The sequence below is a fragment of the Rutilus rutilus genome, assembly GCF_951802725.1.
Source record: "Rutilus rutilus genome assembly, chromosome: 12".
NCBI classification, from domain to species: Eukaryota; Metazoa; Chordata; class Actinopteri; order Cypriniformes; family Leuciscidae; genus Rutilus; species Rutilus rutilus.
Window position 1 is genome coordinate 16,598,366 of NC_140217.1, and position 13,970 is coordinate 16,612,335.

The 13,970-nt window shown below is 35.5% G+C and overlaps 1 protein-coding gene across 6 annotated transcripts in view; it reads right to left on the reverse strand.

Annotated features, from left to right (window-relative positions):
- Nucleotides 1–4,454, reverse strand: part of LOC311301003 (inactive rhomboid protein 2-like) — a 210,814-nt gene extending 206,360 nt beyond the window's left edge. For 2 of the 6 annotated variants that reach the window (XM_084425803.1, XM_084425800.1), the window contains exons 1-4: nucleotides 4,059–4,454; nucleotides 1,602–1,664; nucleotides 1,312–1,426; nucleotides 1,033–1,105 (exon numbers count right to left, since the gene is read on the reverse strand). The gene's annotated coding sequence lies outside the window, so the exon portion shown is untranslated. The remainder of the gene's footprint in view (nucleotides 1–1,032; nucleotides 1,106–1,311; nucleotides 1,427–1,601; nucleotides 1,665–4,058) is intronic. The other 4 variants (XM_084425804.1, XM_084425801.1, XM_084425805.1 and 1 more) reach the window with 3 other exon arrangements.
- Nucleotides 4,455–13,970: the final 9,516 nt, after the last annotated feature.

Genomic DNA, 13,970 nt, shown 5'->3' on the forward strand with positions numbered 1-13,970 from the left:
ATTATCAGTACTAGTTATCAGTGTATCACAAGTTTTGGTAATACAATTTCATTCTGATGACTGACACCGTGGTAACTATATCAACATCCTGGCATCTTGCGTTTTTGGTATTTTTGGCCAAAGTAATATTGCAGCAACCAAAGGCTCACAATGTTTGACAATTTTAACCAAACCACCATCGACAGAAGTGTCATGTTTTATTTATGCTTGGAAGGCTACTTTGCAGAGCACTCTCTTGCAGTGTTATATCCACTTATTATAAGCGTTTTTGGTATTGTTGTACGGGCTTGGCTCATAAACTGACCCAGTTTATGGAGTTAATAAAAGGGCCAATTGTGGGTCGTGATATTGTGGTCTTATTTTCAATATAAAGCATTTAGATCTATTTAGGTTTATTATGGGCTTGGTCTTGTTTTCTCTTTTTTTTTCTAGCAAGATCTGGCAACATGAATGAGTCAAGGCTCGTACTTCCTTCCCTATGATTTTCTTGCACCACGCATACAGAAGTGAGACACATATCTAATGCGAGTTTAAATATGTCATTAACAAAGTTGTTGTATACTACAAATACTACATGCCACTACATAACCAGCAACTGGGGGCCAGAAAGAAGCAGAAAAGCATAAGAAGATTGATGAATGTTTTTGGTCAATCTTAACCTCTAATTATGGAAAAAAGCTCAGGTTTCACTTCCTCTGTACAGAACTGAATATTTCACAACTACACAGACTGCTTTAGGCTTTAATCCATTACTAAAAGATGTTAAATGTTAGCAAACAATTATTGATGGCTTACATGCAATGAAATTACACTATTAAAATGACATTATCAGTGATTACACAATGAAAAGTACAAAATTCATCTCTATAGAAGTTTACCCATCATAATGACTTTCTGAGAACCCCAGAAATGTGAAAAAGGTCGACTGAAATATTGAGGGTAGAGGGGGATAGAACTGTATTTCACACAACAGCAAACCTGCAAGTTAGTGTGTGAGCACCAGAGCATAACATTAAAAAACTTCACACTTACTACGTCAGACGGAACCACTGTTTGCCTTTTTTTCAGAACAGTAATTCACTTATTCATCTTCAGGGCAGTCTTTCTGCAAAACATACAAAAGAAGTAGTTATGACCATGTCAGTCCCCTCTTTCACAAGAAATGCTGAAGAGTTCAAACTGAAAATATGTAATTTCAGATGACAAAATCCTTTCTTTTTTTTTTGCATTTTCCTCATTAAACTTTTTAAACAAAGATATTATGAACAGTGCTTGATAATAGACAATCTGCTTAAAATCATGTGCATTTACCTGAGAAGAAGTCATGTCAGTAGCCTAATAAAAACTGATTTAGTCTTCCATGAAGTGGGATGTCTTTTTGGCGAACCCTGACATTGGACAGTACACTTTGCTCCAGTTCAAAAAACTTTGTTAAAATCAAAGACAAAACTCTCATGATTAATTAGCATTAGTTCTAGCCTAGGTTAAATGCATCTTCTCATCTGTTCACACAACAAGAATGTATTTAAATGCACAGAAGCCAGTATCAACTCAATCACCACAAAAAGAACAAAAAGAACATGCATATAATCTTAACTTACTGTATAGTTTGAAATGGAGCTTTAGAATTTGATGGCTATATGGAGGCACCCTACCTGGCAAATCTGTAAGAGTATAATAAAAAGAAATGTCACACAAAATATTAAGATTTCCATCTAGGTTCATATCAGTAACATGTTGTGGTTTTGAGGCCACATACTGTATTTGTCCATGATGCATTTCTCTTGCCTTCATTGTTAAGTTACGTGTGTTGCCCAAATGTCAGCTTCCTTTTGTCTTTTTGTTAAAGATGTGATGACTACAAACCCCATAATGAGGATAATTTCAATAAGTGCTATTAAAGGCCAGCAGCAGAGAATCCTTAGATGTTTAATTAACAAACCTTGTCAGTGGTTGCAAATAGTCTATACCGAGCATATCAAATCTACGCATAGTACTCCTGGTTATAACAAACTATTGTCTGGACAGTTTTCCATCCAAAAAGTGTGAACATGAAGGTAGGTAGATGACATGATAATTTTTTTGGACAGTTGCTTTATACATCAATTGCAAAAAAGCACCATAGAAGTGGTCTATGCGGCTGGTGTACAATACTTGCACAAAGCTATCATAAAAAGACTATAGCACACTAGTCAAATTAACTATTTTTATGATACCTTTAAGGTGTTTTTTGAGCTTAAAATTTAAAAACAACTATCCACTTTTGTTGTTGTTTCATTCTGTCTAAAGCTGCTTTTTAACTGCTTATGTGAAACGACAAATGATAGAAGTCATTCATTGTTCCAGACCTATAAGTCATTTGTTCTTCTGTTGTGTTCAACAGAAGAAGATATTTTAAAGAATGTTTTTGTATATACAATGAAAGTCAATGAGTCTAAAACAACATTGGACACTGACTTTCATTGCATAGACAAAACATACAATTAATTTTTTTATTACTCAATGTCTGGCTAAACACTATATATATATATATATATATATATATATATATATATATATATATTTATATATATATATTTATATTTATATTTATTTATTTATTTATTTATTTTTTCAGTCAACAAAACAATAACAGATTGGCAGAGGTGGCAAAGGTCTGCTCAATTCAACTTCCCAAACAAAGTCATTCACTGTATCTCACTGTTCAATGGAGCAAGTCTGAACTTGCCAAAAGGAAAACCAGATACACATTCCTCAGCTATACTTAGGCTAAATTATTAAAGTAACGGTATAACTATAGAGAACATAAAGAAAATATTGTCTTTGAAAAGCCAGAATGTTTGGAGGTGATGATTCTGAGCATGATGTACCCAATGATAAGCCTCATATGATCAGACATTTGAAGATGATATTATGAGGATGGACTAAATCCTTGTTTTTCAGCAGACAAGCCATGACATGGTGAGCCTGCCTAAATATGTTTGACACATTTGATTTACATATAGGCCTACAAGTAAAAACCTGTTAAAAGCATTGTCAAACAAGCCACATAATGACATCAAGAGGACAAGAGAATCAAACTAAAATGACATAATTATAATTTGTACTTTTCTACATGTATTTTAAGGTTAGGGCCAGTTGATTTAATCTATGAACATCAAGTAATGTGATTCCTATTTTTTCTCTTCAACTGGTGTTTGTGGTCTAACAGAACTTTCCTGACTATTCAAGTTTGTGAAAATAGCGCTGCAACTATAGTTTGGAGTAGTTACTGCTCTTTAGGGGGCCGGGGCACGGGGGACATTAGGATGACTTTAATTTATTTAAAATAAGACAAAATAAACATTAAAATAAGCTAAAATAACAACAAATCAAGATGTGTCTCATTATTTGGTTATTTTTCTAAAGGGTATACATCTTTCAAATTATGCCAAGCTCTAAATAGGGTAGAAATTGTGAGTGGGGAGGAATGGGCATTTTAAATATTGTTGTGTAGTGGTGGTCCTTGAAGACAAAAAGGTTGAGATCCACTGGTCTATGGGCGTTACAATGCAACACGTGGGCATATTTTACTGTATCTTTGCCTCGATTAAGAGATCTCATTGTTCATGGTGTGGCACTCATGTAATGTTACATTGTCTTTACTTTTAACACTAATAAGTAGCAGGCGCCTCTGTTGTCACGTTGCATTATCTGAAACCGCTTTGATTCGATTTCACAACGGCTTCCTCAACATTGAAAAATTCACAAATACAAAAGAAAAAAAAAGTCACTCAATTTTCAAGAAGCAGTGAGTTTTTTTTTTAAGCAGACATTTATAAAACAGTAGCATTGCCCCGTCGCAAACAGTATCGGATAACAAACAACAATAGTGAGACTAGGCTAAGTGGCTGAACCCATGACAACCGCACAGGTCGTTATCTTTGTATCTCTAAACTTGTTCTACGTTTCAGCTCAAACCTGCTTGACTATATCTAATGAAACGCTGGTTAAATTTACATGTTTAAAAACTGAACACAACTTCAAAACAGTAGCAGGGTTCATTAGTATTGCCTCACCTAACAGATAAATGAGTGCACGTCCTCCAGAAACGCTCCATTGACTGTAAGACACTAGTGACTCTTTCTCTTCTGTGCAGTGGGCTCCAGCACTCCACGCGTTTCGCTTTTCTTTCATTCACACATTACTGATTCAGCAGGGAAATCCGAATCGTTCGGGAGTCATTTAAAAGAAGTTTAACCATTTAAAAAAGTATCTAAACGTTGTAATTTATGTGTAGCAAGTTGCTAGTATGCTTAAATTATGTTCATGAAAGAGAACGAGTGTTGCGAGAAAGCCCGGGTTCATTTTTCTCCTTCCTTCCTGCAGCGCTTCCTACATGACGTCGAATGGGAAATGGGAGAGTTCTCTACTCATCTCTACACCCCTGGAATGGATCACAAGCCAGCTTACACACTTTTTTTTTTCTTTTTTTTTTATTAAATAGTTTACTTTAGAGATCATCCAGAACGAAAAAAATAATATGTTACAAATTCCAATGAGCTGCCTATACTAGACAATATTTTAAATATTGATTAAAGTATTCATTCAATACTCTATAACTATATTAGAGTATTGCACTCTTTGCTGAACAACATAAACTAAAGACCACTGCAGTTGGACTGGGTCTAATACACATACACTGTAACCTCAATATAGAGATTAGTTTTCCTGTAAATCACGTGTCATGTGAATCATGTGTATGGAAAATATGGATTGTTAAACTTTTTCCACTGGCTTTTATTTAATCTAAATGCCTTTCCAGATGTTCTGTTCAGCTTCAACAGACTAAAGAAAGTTGGGCCTTTGAAAAAAGCTTGTGATGTCAAGTGACCAGGCTTCTCAGAGCCAATCACCAAAATATCAGAGAAAAAGATAATCCTTGGAATACTGGAGTCCGTTCATTTGACCAGGCATTTATTTCCAGCCTGGCATTCATCTTCAGCTGCATATCCATCTCCAGTGGCCCTCAGGGAATCATTATACTCAGTTCTCAGTCCACTTCCTCCACTAGCAATGCCCCTGTCCAACTCAGAGGCCTTCTCCTCTGGTCTCAAACATGGCCAACCTCTACTGCTTACATGCTTATATGTTGAGTTCTCAACGGATCCAACATTTCTAGATACTAATGGATTCACTACTTTCAAAATGCTACAGCATGTAACCGGGAAGCCACTAATTCAGACAACCCAGTGGCAAATTATTACAAAAGCGAAGACCCTCAAAAACGCTGTTCACTGATTCTTGAGATAAGGGGACAAAACATGTTTTAGAAGTTAGTTTTTATTATTTAATAATACATTAATTATAAACTGATATGTTTGTAGACATTTAATATTCAACAATATTATTGATCTGCCTTACTTAAGGTGGACGATGACACAATTTTCTTCTAGAAACAAACTTTGTTGTATTATTTTCATGTTATCACTGTGAAGCTGCTTTGATACAATCTGTAATAAGCGCTATATAAATAAAGGTGACTTGACTTGACTTGACTAGACAAAAGTCTCAGCTACAGACCATGTAAGGGAACAGGTTTTTCTGCAAAAGTTTTTTCTAAAATGTACATTTATTCACTTCATAACTTAATTTGTGTCAACTCCATCAGACGCATTAAAAAGCATGCTATTTTAATTTGATTCATCCAACAACATTGTAAAGTCTTCAATTATGTAATACTGGTGTTCAGTAAAGGAGCTAAGTGAAAAAATACATTCTCTAAAAAATTTCCCTGGGTTAGGGTAATTATGAATCCAAGTTTCTAAATTCTTTAATTCTAACCAATGTTCTTAGGAAAATCAGACATAATATCATGTAGTTCAGTTGATGTTTTAATATTTTAACACAATAAATAAAATAAATAAAAAAAGGTCCAACTGAAGAATAGAACAACTGATTGACAAGAAAACAAATTAAGACAACTAACTAATTTTTAAACTAATATTTAATTTATTACAACAATCCTTCCAGTGGTTTGTTTTTCTCCTTTTAGTGGCAGAACGTCTCATGGGGCTCAGCTCACAGAATGCAAGAAGCGTATGTTAGGTTGAGTGTAATGGTAAGCATTATTATGTGCCACCCAGTAGCAGCAACAGAAATGTTCCCAATGTGAATCCAAAGGATCTGTAGCCTGTCTTTAAACCACATCAGTTACATACATTTTATATGTGCCTGACCTGCATGACTTAACCCTTGTGCATCCTTAAGGACATTTTTGTCCTTTTCAGTTTTGTTTTTTTGATCACTTTGCCTGTGTTAATGCTAACTGCATAAAATTTGGCACGGGTGTGTATTTTTATTGGAATTTTACTATTTCATCACCATTACCTTTAAAAAATCTATTTTGCACTAGTTACACAAAATACTGGACAAAAATGGACAAAAATGGCACCATTGAAACCCATTAAAACTGCATTTTTTAATCCCTGTACCATTTAACTATAAAATGATGCAATCTTTTTAAAGAGGCTTTCATTCTGTTGGCAAGGCTTCAAAATTGACATTTTTTTAAAAAAATATCAGATGGTGCCATTTTTTCCGGTTAGGCCTATAAAGCAAATACTCGCTTTATTCCTGTTTTCTGCTTCGGCATATTATAGAGCCAATTGGATAAATTATGCAACGATAATTGTGTGGGTTTGTTGGTATGGATGTCTAAGTGTGGTTTGTATATGTGTAATAAAATAAAAAGTGTGTTTGTGTGCTTGTAATATTTGAGAGAGAAAAACTCAACTGCAAATCGAAAATCCAATCACTGTGTTCACCAGTGGAGTTTTGCTGGCATCCAATGGGGAAAGTCTGGTACTGCGCCCAAACAAAATCTTACTGAAAGCTAATTTTTTGAGATATCATCCTCAAATTCGGAACACAACCTGTTTAGATTTATGGCTTTGAATTTATATCAGTTTTAGAGTTCCAAATGTTTAGTAAAATATATATTTTATATAAAATATTGATTATAATGTTCATAAATATTTTTCATAAACTTAAACTTCTATAAAAAAAATTTGGTTGCACTTTTTTCAATTTTTTCACTTGAATAACAATCCGCCAAGGGTCTTATTTAAAATGAGACCAAACTTAAGTATTTGCTCCCAAGCATAACACTTTTATGAGAGTTTTTTTACTTGGACATTTTTGTCCCTTTTGGACCTATGTGTAAGTTTTTTTTTTTTTTTTTTTTTTTTTTATGTTAACTGCATGAATTTTGGCACAGGTGTCTATTTTTATTGTAATTTTACTATTTCACCCCCATTTCATTTGAAAAAAAAAAGTTTTGCACTAGTTACACAAAATACTTATTTATATTTTATATAAAATATTGATTATAATGTTGATAAATATTTTTCATAAACTTAAACTTCTATAACATTTTTTTGTTTGCACTTTTTTCACTTTTTTCACTTCAACAACAATCTGCCAAGGGTCTTCTTTAAAATGAGACCAAACTAAAGTATTTGCTCCCAAGCATAACATTTTTATGAGAGTTTTTTGACTTGGACATTTTTGTCCCTTTTGGACCTATGAGTAAGTTTTTTTTTTTTTTTTTTTTTTTTTTGTTAATGTTAACTGCATGAATTTTGAGCTATTATAGAGCCAGTTGGATAAATTATGCAATGATAATTGTGTGCGTGTGTTGGTATGGATGTCAGAGTGTGGTTGGTATGTGTGTTATAAAAAAATAAAATGTTTGTGTGCATGTGTGTGTTTGTAGTATTGAGAGAGAAAACTCAACTGCAAATAACAAATCCAATCACTGTGTTCACCAGTGGAGTTTTGCTGGCATCCAATGGGGAAAGTTTGGTACTGCACCCTAACAAAATCTTACTGAAAGCTCATTTTTTGAGATATAAACCTCAAATTTGGAACACAACTTATTTAGATTTATGGCTTTGATTTTCTAGCCGTTTTAGAGTTCAACTTGTTTCATAAAATATATATTTTATATAAAATAATATTCATAAATAATTTTCATAAACTTAAACCTATATAACTTTTTTGGGGATTTACTTATAAAAAAATTTTTACTTCAGCAATAATCTTCCAAGGGTATTCTTTAAAATGATACCAAAGTTAAGTCTGTGCTCCCAAGCTTCAACTTTTTATGACAGTTTTTTGACATGGACATTTTTGTCCTCTTTGGACCTATGAGTAACTTTTTTTAATTGATGCACAAGGGTTAAGCAGTGGGAAATGCCGTCGGACATGTTGCTTTGATCTCATGTGAATGACAGGTTGTAAAGAAAATAGAAAAAAAGATGTGTACAAATTAAATATTTATAATAAGAACTGCAATATTCCATAAAAAATAAGAATCATCATTTTGATTTCATTTCACAGTACATGTAAAGATGCCATGTATATAAGGCATGTAAATCTGGCCAAAGTTGTGTTCAGAATTAATGGCACCCCTGGTAAATATGATCAAAAATGCCTAAAAAAATAAATCATTATCACATTATGAAATAAATGTTTTTCTCCAAAACACATTGGACACAATTATTGGCACCCCTAGAATTCTTTACGAGTAAAATATCTCTGAAGTATATTCCAATTAATATTTACCTTTTTTTTTAGCACACCAGGGTGACTAGGAACATGAAATTGTCAAGCTATGACTTCTTGTTTCACAGGAGTTTAAATATGAGGAAACACAAAGGCCAAATTCCCTTGATCATCCATCACAATGAGTAAAAACCAAAGAATATAGTTCTGATGTGCATCAAAAGATGGTTGAGCATCAAAAAATAGAAAGTGGCTGTAAAAAAATAGCTAAAGAATTGAAAATCCCCATTTTGAACATCAGGGCAATAATTAAGAGGTTCCAATCAACTAAAGATGTTACGGATCTGCCAGGAAGAGGACGTGTGTCTATATTGTCTTAATGCACGGTGAGGAGGAGAGTTTGAGTGGCCAAAGACTCCACAGATGGAAAATTGCAGAGATTAGTTGAGTCTTGGGGTCAGAAGCCTAAAAAAAAAAAAAAAAAATTCCAACAAGCCCTACATCCCCACATGTTGTTTAGGAGGGTTTCAGGAAAAATCCTCCTCACTCATCCAAAAACAAACTCCAGCAAATTCAGTTATCAGACACAACTGGATCTTCAAACGGCACAGGGTTCTGTGGTCAGATGAAACTAAAAAAATTGCTTTTTGGCAGCAAACACACTGGATGGGTTTGGTGCACACAAGGATAAAAAGTACCCCATGTGTACAATTTAATATACCGTTGGATCTTTAATGTTGTGGGCATATTTTTCTGCTGAACTACATCTTGTTCAGATACATAGCATCGTGGATTCTATCAAATATCAACAGATAAAAAAAAACGAAACCTGACGGCCTCTGCTTGAAATCGTATAATGGGCCGTGGTTGGATCTTCCATCAGGACAACGATCCAAACCAAACATCAAAATCAACAAAAAAAATGATACAGAGCACAAAATGAAGCTTCTGCCATGACCGTCCCAGTTCCTTGACCTGATGAGTGGAGTGAACTGAAGAGAAGCAGCACCAACATGGAGCTGGGAATCTGAAGGATCTAGAGAGATTCTGTATGGAGAAATGGTCTCTGATCTTGTCAGTTGTTCTCCAAACTCATCAGGCATTATAGGAGAAAACTCAAAGCTGTAATCTTGGCAAAAGGAGAAAAAAGGCAAAAGGAGTATTAATAAAAGGGTGCCAATATTGTGGCCAACGTGTTTTGGAGAAAAACATTTTCATAATGTGATTTTTTTCTAAGTTGTAGCTGCCTTAATAAAAAATGCCAAGATTTATCCCACAACTATTTACAGAAACTATTATACCGGGATGACAGAGTTGACATGTTAAAGCTGTGGCTGCAGAGACTTTTACATTGTTTGTATAAAATGTAAAAAAAAAAAAAAAGTATTTGAACACCCTGCTATTTTGCAAGTTCTCCCACTTAGAAATCATGGAGGGGTCTGAAATTGTCATCGTAGGTGCATGTCCACTGTGAGAGACATAATAAAAAAAAAAAAAAATCCAGAAATCACAATGTATGATTTTTTAACTATTTATTTGTATGATACAGCTGCAAATAAGTATTTGAACACCTGAGAAAATCAATGTTAATATTTGGTACAGTAGCCTTTGTTTGCAATTACAGAAGTCAAACGTTTTCTGTAGTTTTTCACCAGGTTTGCACACACTGCAGGAGGGATTTTGGCCCACTCCTCCACACAGATCTTCTCTAGATCAGTCAGGTTTCTGGGCTGTCGTTGAGAAACACAGAGTTTGAGCTCCCTTCAAAGATTCTCTATTGGGTTTAGGTCTGGAGACTGGCTAGGCCACGCCAGAACCTTGATATGCTTCTTACAGAGCCACTCCTTGGTTATCCTGGCTGTGTGCTTCGGGTCATTGTCATGTTGGAAGACCCAGCCTCGACCCATCTTCAATGCTCTAACTGAGGGAAGGAGGTTGTTCCCCAAAATCTCGCAATACATGGCCCCGGTCATCCTCTCCTTAATACAGTGCAGTCGCCCTGTCCCATGTGCAGAAAAACACCCCCAAAGCATGATGCTACCACCCCCATGCTTCACAGTAGGGATGGTGTTCTTGGGATGGTACTCATCATTCTTCTTCCTCCAAACACGTTTAGTGGAATTATGACCAAAAAGTTCTATTTTGGTCTCATCTGACCACATGACTTTCTCCCATGACTCCTCTGGATCATCCAAATGGTCACTGGCAAACTTAAAGGGATAGTTCACTTTGAAATAAAATTTTGGTATGTTTTAGCTTACCTCAAGGGCATCCAAGATGTAGGTGTCTTTTTTTCCGCAGTAGTTTCAATTTTGATATTTTTAGGTCAAACCGTTCTTGTCTGTCAGTCATATAATGCAGGTCGATGGTCACTGTCTCAAAACACAAGCACAGAGTCCAAATTAAAACAATTCCCCATCGTCCAAATTAAACAATTCCCCATCGTAAGTACACATTGATGGCCTAAGACACGAAACGAGCGGTTTGTGTGAGAAAACGAACAGTATTTATATCGTTGTTATCTCTTGAACACAGCACACGTCCAAATGATCTGACGGCGCTGGCGGGTATAGATATATACATAGATGTCGCCTTGGCTACTGCAGTTCATTGGAACGAAACCGTAGCCAAGGCGACATCTATGTATGTATTCCCCATCTATGACGATGGGGAATTGTTTTAATTTGGACTCTGTGCTTGTGTTTTGAGACAGTGACCATCGACCTGCATTATATGACTGACAGACAAGAACGGTTTGACCTAAAAATATCAAAATTGAAACTACTGCGGAAACAAAGACACCTACATCTTGGATGCCCTTGAGGTAAGCTAAAACATATCAAAAATTAATTTCAAAGTGAACTATCCCTTTAAGACGGGCCTTGACATGTGCTGGTTTAAGCAGGGGAACCTTCCGTGCCATGCATGATTTCAAACCATGACGTCTTAGTGTATTACCAACAGTAACCTTGGAAACGGTGGTCCCAGCTCTTTTCAGGTCATTGACCAGCTCCTCCCGTGTAGTTCTGGGTAGTGATGTTACGACTGACACCGACGCTCCGAAGCTTGCTTCAAACTCGAGCGGTCCTTGCAATTAACCACTGCTTCGGAGCTTGTATCATTACGTCACTAGTCACGTGAAAATGACTTCTGAAGCAAACACACTGGTTCACTCCTGTAGTGAACCACCTGACTGCTTTGACAGCCCAATCCAGTGTTGACAGGTTTGAAACCTGGCGGCTGTATTTCTTATAAAAGCAAAGCAATATATCCTCATTTATACCAGCTTTCTAAACTGTTTTTGTGTACTCCTGCATCATCTGTTCCATGCGAGAGGATATTCTCTAAAGCTGGTGAAATTGTTTTTAAAAAAAAGAAATCGCCTTTCACCAAAGACTGTGGAGAAAATAATATTTCTGAATAAAAACCATACCATTTAATGAACACTTTGTTTAAGCCTTCTGCATGTACCCAAAGCACACCCTCTGCCACATTTATTTTTTTTATTATTAATTAGAGAACATATGAACATAAAAACATGCATCAAAGACAGAAACTTCAAAAACCCTCTGCTACATTATACAAGTACAACCAGTTACACAAGCACATCCTTTTCAACATACAAAAATATCAGTCTCACCAGTTAACAAGTTATAGAGTTCTACTTCCCACAGCTAAACAAGATAAAGCTTTCACACATGATACTGCGCTGCTAAAAAAAAAACTATAGAAACCATTACAGAAATTCTATTGGATTTAATGGTTTTCATGGGAATTTTATTGGTTGTAATGGGAATTATAGTGGTATCTGTGGGTCTCTACTGATATGTGTTGGGTTCTATTGGTGGGGGCAATAAATCCAAATAGAATATGTCCCAAACACACTACAAAAAAGAATTCTGTAGTGGTTTAAATGGTAAAAGCCAATGGTTCCTATTGGTATTTTAATAGAAACCATTAGAATTTCTGTGATGGTTTTCAACTTTTTTTAAGCTGGTCTGATCTTCTGTCCTTGTCTAAAGAAATAATTACACACACACATCATGCTTTAATGTTTTATTATCAAGGTGAACACATGAAATTCATCAGTATCTGTAAAAATCACCTACATAAATGAGTTTCACAGCACTAACACTGTTTCAGCTTTGATCGCCTCGGTAAACACGTAATAAACGGGGCGTTAACATATGAGTTCTCACCTTTCTTAGGATCATTGAGACCCCACGAGGTGAGATCTTGCATGGAGCCCCAGTCCGAGGGAGATTGACAGTCATGTTTAGCTTCTTCCATTTTCTAATGATTGCTCCAACAGTGGACCTTTTTTCACCAAGCTGCTTGGCAATTTCCCCGTAGCCCTTTCCAGCCTTGTGGAGGTGTACAATTTTGTCTCTAGTGTCTTTGGACAGCTCTTTGGTCTTGGCCATGTTAGTAGTTGGATTCTTACTGATTGTATGGGGTGGACAGGTGTCTTTATGCAGCTAACGACCTCAAACAGGTGCATCTAATTTAGGATAATAAATGGAGTGGAGGTGGACATTTTAAAGCAGTGATCTCAAACTCAATTCCTGGAGGGCCACAGCTCTGCACAGTTTTGCTCCAACCCTAATCAAACACACCTGATCCAGCTAATCAAGGTCTTCAGGATTAGTAGAAACTTCCTTGCAGGTGTGAGTTAGAGCTGGTTGGAGCTAAACTGTGCAGAGCTGTGGCCCTCCAGGAATTGAGTTTGAGATCACTTAAAGGCAGACTAACAGGTCTTTGAGGGTCAGAATTCTAACTGATAGACAGGTGTTCAAATACTTATTTGCAGCTGTATCATACAAATAAATAGTTAAAAAAGCATATATTGTGATTTCTGGATTTTTTTTTTTTAGATTATGTCTCTCACAGTGGACATGCACCTACGATGACAATTCCAGACCCCTCCATGATTTCCAAGTGGGAGAACTTGCAAAATAGCAGGGTGTTCAAATACTTATTTTCCTCACTGTATATATATTTATATAAAACCTTCAGGACTATCTACTGTGAGATTTACAATGAGCAGGAAATAGGAAAGGGGTCCTCAGAGTTAAAGATGACCATGAAATTGCCTGATTTATTCAGAATTATGAAAAAAATCTTGATGTAGTTGATGCAAAATGAGGACACAACTTTGATAGGCATTTTTTAATGGAAATTATAATTCAAGATTTACTTTTTGTATTGTTTGATATATAACAGATCTCTGCCTTTCAATTTAAATGTATATTTTTGAATTTGTTGCACTTTGAAACACTTTGTTTGGCAGTTTTAGATTGTTACCTCATGCTGAGGACAGGTTAAGTATAGAGCATGCATTTAAAATAATACTAACAAAATTATTTGAAAATAAAAGCAATAAAAGTCCTGAGTATCCAGATTTCCTTTAGATGTAACATTTA